Source organism: Bidens hawaiensis, unplaced genomic scaffold (genome assembly GCF_021521415.1).
Source record: "Bidens hawaiensis isolate Kalapana, Puna unplaced genomic scaffold, B.hawaiensis_p1.1 tig00010347_1, whole genome shotgun sequence".
NCBI classification, from domain to species: domain Eukaryota; kingdom Viridiplantae; phylum Streptophyta; class Magnoliopsida; order Asterales; family Asteraceae; genus Bidens; species Bidens hawaiensis.
The window spans coordinates 231184-237745 of NW_027491785.1; the positions used below are offsets into that span (position 1 = coordinate 231184).

Consider the following 6562-nt stretch of genomic DNA (forward strand, 5'->3'; position numbering starts at 1 on the left):
AACATTATACATTAATTACAGTCGTGACATCTAACGTATAAACTTAAATACTTTTATAAAATATAATTTTGCCAAGTTTCCATCTATATTCATAGGATGACAATTACTACATAAAAAAATGTTGTTATCATTTAATTTTATGATATTAATGGTGTAATAAATAACAATTAACACAATTAACTTAAGTTATACACCATGCAACATTACTTGTACAAACACAGATAAAAACAAATAAAACTTGCACAACGTAATCCATAGGACATCGCGTATGATGCAAGTTTGGTTGTACAGAGTTACGTGAGCCGCAAGTAAGCCGGTTATAGTGAGCTGTATAATTTAGGCAGCTTCAATAACTTTAGCCGGAACCACACTCAAACGACAGAGAATGATTGAGTACTTAGTACGACATTGATTCCAATCCCTATAAATCTCCTTGTTCCAATTCAATTTTCAGATCAAACACTCGGGGTTTTATTATTAATTTTTCTCGCCCTGTCTATTTTTTTCCCAGATGAATTTATTTGTTTGAATAAAATATTTGTCTGATGGCGGAAGAATTTCAAGAATCTGAAGTCATGTTTAATGTAAACAATGTCGTCGTCGACGATTATTGCTTAAATTATTTTCCAGATTCGGATGCTGACGAGTCACGAAGAACGAAACGAAAAAAAGTCGAGAAAAAGACGAAGGCGAAGTCTGTTACCATACCGGTTAATTTAACTTGGTGTCGATATGTGGACCCGAGTTTGTATGATTATGAAGAGGAAAGCGGGGAAATGGTGCCGCCTCACGTGATGGTGCGGCGACGATTAGCGGATAAAATGACGTTTTTGGTTTGTTCCGGGATTGGAAGGACTTTGAAAGGAAGAGATTTGAGTGAAATGCGGAATTCGGTTCTAAGGATGACTGGGTTTCTGGAGACGTGATGACTGGAACCGGTACTGGTACCGGAATCGGAATCGACATTTTTAGTTGAAGAATTAATTCGACGGTGATTTCGTGTTTGAAATAACGTTGTATAGTTAATTAATTTGTTATTGAAGTTCGTTTGAAAACAAATGAATTTAAGTTATTTTAATCAATCAACTTATTTTTCTATAAATTTATATGGTTTTATTTAAATTCCATGGAACCGAAATTTAAATGTATGTGGTGTATAGTGTGTACATGTGTGTAAAATAATTTCGTGAAGAAAAAACATAAATAGCTTTAAATGTTTATTTAAGGTATGAAACTTAAATGTAAATATAGTAATTATGTATATATTAGTAGAATGTATATATTACATCACCATGTCTTTAATTTTATGGAGAAAAACAAATTGTATATGCATTTTTTTTATTTTTTTAGGAGACAAGTGTATTGTGTATATGTGTAGGTTTTGAAGTAAAAAGTTTTTATATGTAAATTTCTAACACACGGTCGAATGCAAATGGGATAGGTGCATAGCGTATATCATGCAGACGTGTTAGATACATCCATATTATGTAAATAAGTTAGACGTGTCATTGTATTATGTGTAAATTAGTCAGACGTGTTGTATTATGTGTAAATGAGTTAGACGCGCCATTGTATTATGTTAAACACATGTTTTATTGTATAGTGAATTAGACCTTATTAATAATTGTCATTTAAAAGAACTATGTTCAAATTAAAAACACAAACAAAAAAAAACAAAATGTTGTTGATTTTATAATATTAACAAAAATAAAGTACATAAAACCGATTTGAGCTTTATAAAGTCGGAATGATTATGAAAATGTTAATGTTTTAATTAAATGTTAGTCATTACATTTTTCCTATGCTTTATTAAGAAATACGAGTTTTTGTTTAATCAAACAACTTATGATATATAAATCCATATGAAAAATCTTAATAAAACAAAAATAAAAAGTCAATACTTTTTTCTTGGAATACATTTTTCTTAGTAGGTGTTAAGTTTTGGAAGCTAAGAGAAACCCATAGAATTCATTCTCTAATAAACAAATATTTGATATCAGAATATGTAACTTGTGGTAGTCTATAAGAGTGTTCTAGGAGAAATTCAATTCTTTCCTTCAAACTGCTTACTAAACATGAAATACGGCTTTGCATTGTATAAAAATCGTATCGGATTAAGTTGATGAGACTGGAAAAACAAAACAAACACAGTTAGACGTAACTCATTACCTATTGGTGTAGTGGTATAATATATCATGTTGATCCTATGAAAGTAAGCATCGAATTTTGTTGTTAAAAAAGATACACGGTAGAGTTGACTGCTAAGAGATTGGTTGGTTAAAAAAACATTTTATAAGTAATAACATAAATGAAACTAAATTAATAATCTTCAAAAGTAAGAGGCAAATATTAATTGTTGACCAATTTTATTCCATTTCTTAGACATCACATGCTTTGGAAGTTGAAAGAAGAATATAATCTTTGGAGTTTTATGAGGGCATACCAAAAAATATATCAATATGTCGTGAATATATTTTTGTGTATACTCTGAAGTTTGATGACCAAGATCGATAAACACAAAACGAATTTAGATCATAAGCTTGATCCTTGTAACTTTCATTAGCTCGAAAGATTACAATACATAAAACTCTCTTCTCACTTAATGATATAACCCACAAGCTCGGGTATATATACTAGTTTAAACATGAAAACCTAATTAGACTAGAATACAAACTCCTTATCATATTCAAATACTAATTAGTAAAAACATATTTAAATAATAATTAATAAATAAATTCCTTGTTGTTCAAGTCATTTGCTCGACTTGTTCACCAAGTAATTTATTCCATGTAAATCAAGTCACGTGCTCAACTTGATAAACAAGACACGAACTCATCATAGGCTCGATGAGTCGGCCCAACCCGCCTCATTGACTTGAGGACGGAAATTAAGTCCAACAATCACCCCTCTAATTTCGGACTCGAAAGTTGGTGGATCTTTAACTCCAAGCATATCTCTTTTGCTTAGATTCTCTACTCCAAGTAGTTTTTCCCTTTCTTTAACTCCAGATGTCTCGACATAACTCGCCGGTTCACCATCTTGAGTTAAAAGTAATTTTGGGTCATCAAAAATGACTTCTCTTCCTCGATCGAAACAAACCTTTCTATCCAACATAAAATCATTAATTATCTTTGGAGAAATGGTGGTTCGAGTCAACCGTCTCATGGTTGATGGACCCGGATCAGTTTGCATACCAGACAAAGAAAGAACCGGACCTTTAGCTTGGACTGCAACATTCTTTGCAACCTTACTCGGGCTACTCTGAATCAAATTTACTCGGTTTTTAGGATTCTTATCAACCCGGTCCCACCTTCTTTTCTCATAAAAAATTACATCTCGAGAAACATGCATTTGGTTCTTAACCGAGTCATGCTTCCGGTATGCCTTTTTACCAGGTTCGGTACCGAGATTAACCATAGGGGTACTTCGGTCATCAAACTTTTTAACCGAAGTAATTGATAGCAAACACATCGATGTTTCAACCCGGATCGGTGTTTCAACCCGAAGCCTAACCTTGTACAACCGATTTCTTGATCTAATCGACTTCATAATCACCTTTCTCGATTTGTCAAGAACTAAAAGTTGGTCATCCTTCATAATCACCTTGCACCCATGTTCGGTTGCTTGTCCCAAACTTAAAATATTGCTCGTTAAGTTCGGGATAAAATAAACGTTTGAGATAATTCTCCCAACATCATCATCACAAATAATTGTAATGGAACCTTTTCCCTTGATGTCGACACACGAACTATCACCAAAACACACCTGCCCAACAACAGTTTCATCTAATTCAGAAAAATAAGATTTCATACCCGTCATATGATTATTCGCCCTGTTATCGAGGTACCAAAAACCATCCTCCATCGGTTCCGACTTGTACCGCTTAGGATGCACATTTTCTTCATTCAACATGACTTCTTTATTGATACTTATTTTCATCAAAACTTCCTTTGTTGTTGGTTCGTTTGATTCGGTTAAGTACGCTTCGGCTCGTTTTCCTTTTCTTTCCGGGCATGCCGAAGCATAGTGACCCATCTCGTCACAACGAAAACATTGAACCCCCGAATAATCTATTTTCTTCCACGAATTACCTTCTTTGTTTCGGACACCTTTTGAGTTATCATGGGATTGCTCAGATTCTGCTTTGCCCTTCCCTTTAAACTTTCCAGTCTTAGCCCTATTGAACAGTAACTTCCCATTATTCTCGGGTTCGTCATCAACACTGTTCACACGATCTTCAAAAGCTTTAAGACGCCCAACTATTTCTTCAAACTTGAGTGTCTTGAGATCTACCATCTGCTCGATAGAAGCTACAATATTTATGAATCTTTTAGGCATGCCAGTTAAAAACTTTCTCACCAATCTTGTTTCATCTATGGCGGAACCAAGTGCTGCGAATTTAGTTGCTAAACCGGATAATCTCCAGAATCGTCTATAGACTCGGAATCCTTCATCTTCGTTTCTTCAAATTCGGTTATAAGGGTATGTAGACGTGCTTCTATAACCCTCTCCGATCCGACATACCGGGCTTTTATGGCATTCCAAATCTCTTTAGCCGACTTGTATTGGGCTACTTGCATGATTTGATCTTCCGGTATGGATTGAAAGAAAAGAGCGATGGCGGCACCATTCTTCTTCTCGTCCGCACTTCCCGGCTCAATTACATCCCATATTCCGTGGTACCGGACCACCGCTTTGATCCGGACAGCCCACATGGTGTAATTCGTTCTGGTTAGCATCGGACATTGCAAAGAAATAGTTGTCTGATTACTAGGGTTAGATTGGCTTGTCATGATTCGTCTCCGACTATAGGTTTGCAAGAATCTTGGATTTGCCATCGTAAAAAACCCAAAATATATAAACGATTCACACGTCGTAAAACAAACTGAATATAACTAGCCTAGTGGTGGAATAAAGAAATTAATTCCACTTAGAATTAAATCGTGAAGCAGAGAATAAATTCCAAAAGGATAGTTGTTTTGAAATTTGCGTTGGTCTTCAAGATAGGCACCTGTTGAAGTTTGAAACAATAATAAACTTATATAAAATAAGTCTTCCACCACCGCCAATTAATCCATTAGTGTCGATCTTGGAAAACAGGATACGTAATTGAAAAGTTCAATGTCTTGTGGGTTTTTCAAGTTCGAAGAAAAGAACCCCTCGTCTTTCTTGGCTCACGTCAATCTTCAAACGTGACCACCGGCAACAGAAAAAACTAAAGAACTCGATTGTAAACTGAGCTCTGATACAAATTGAAGTTTGGTGACCAAGATCAATAAACACAAAACGAATTTAGATCATAAGCTCGATCCTTGTAACTTTCATTAGCTCGAAAGATTACAATACATAAAACTCTCTTCTCACTTAATGATATAACCCACAAGCTCGGGTATATATACTAGTTTAAACATGAAAACCTAATTAGACTAGAATACAAACTCCTTATCATACTCAAATACTAATTAGTAAAAACATATTTAAATAATAATTAATAAATAAATTCCTTGTTGTCCAAGTCATTTGCTCGACTTGTTCACCAAGTAATTTATTCCATGTAAATCAAGTCACGTGCTCAACTTGATAAACAAGACACGAACTCATCATAGGCTCGATGAGTCGGCCCAACCCGCCTCATTGACTCGAGGACGGAAATTAAGTCCAACATACTCTAAGAAATACCATTTAGTCAATTAGACACGTATAAATGTCGTGATGAATCATTTAGTCAATCGATATTTTATTATACGTATTCTAAGCTATCAAAGTAACACATTACACATCATAGCCTTCTTTAGAGAAGGATATGATAGGTTCAAACAAATTGTTAAGGCCTACAAGTCATTGTAAAAGAGAATAATGTCATGATGAATATGATGAGATTGGTGTGCATCAAATTAAGCTTAAGTTACGAATTTCATTATGTGATATTTTTTTTCATCCTGTACTTTTTTTCAACTTTTTCTTGCTAAGCGGAATCTTGAAGCGTGATCATGATCATCCCCACCGCACATCTGCCTACGATGTGATATGGAATCGTCGAAGCCACCTTCGTCGTGTCAACTATTAATTTAGGGTTTATGTGATGTTAAGATAATAATTTCTATTAATTTCTTATGCAAGCATATACATGCATGTTTTTTAGCTATTAACACATAAAAGGTATGATCATTTTATTGTTGTCTTCCTTCTGATTAGTGATTACTTCAACAATCAACACCACGACCTGCAAATGTTGACTTATAGGAATTAAACAACAAAAGAAACTGAAGAAGCGTGGATCGACTTACTTGTATTCGATCTACGTTTCTCGGGTATGAGTGTGCTATATCACCGATGGTTTTCCGAGATACGAGTTCTTCCACCTACAAAACGAACAGCACCATGAGCTTATCCCTCAGAAAGGGACAGAGGGGTCCTCTTTGGGGTAACCCTCCGGTGTGAGAATAAGATATTGCAGAAGATAAGAATGTGAAAATGAGTAAAGGATTCAGAATGTATTTCTTGCTTGCCACCAACTGTGGAGGTGGTGTGGTATTAGGGTTTCCAATGATTGGGCTCAGAC

General features: G+C 34.9%; 1 pseudogene; it reads left to right on the plus strand.

Moving 5' to 3' along the window:
* The first annotated feature begins 545 nt into the window (after positions 1–545).
* Positions 546–926, plus strand: LOC143534882 (protein S40-3 pseudogene; annotated as a pseudogene).
* The last annotated feature ends 5636 nt before the right edge of the window (positions 927–6562 follow it).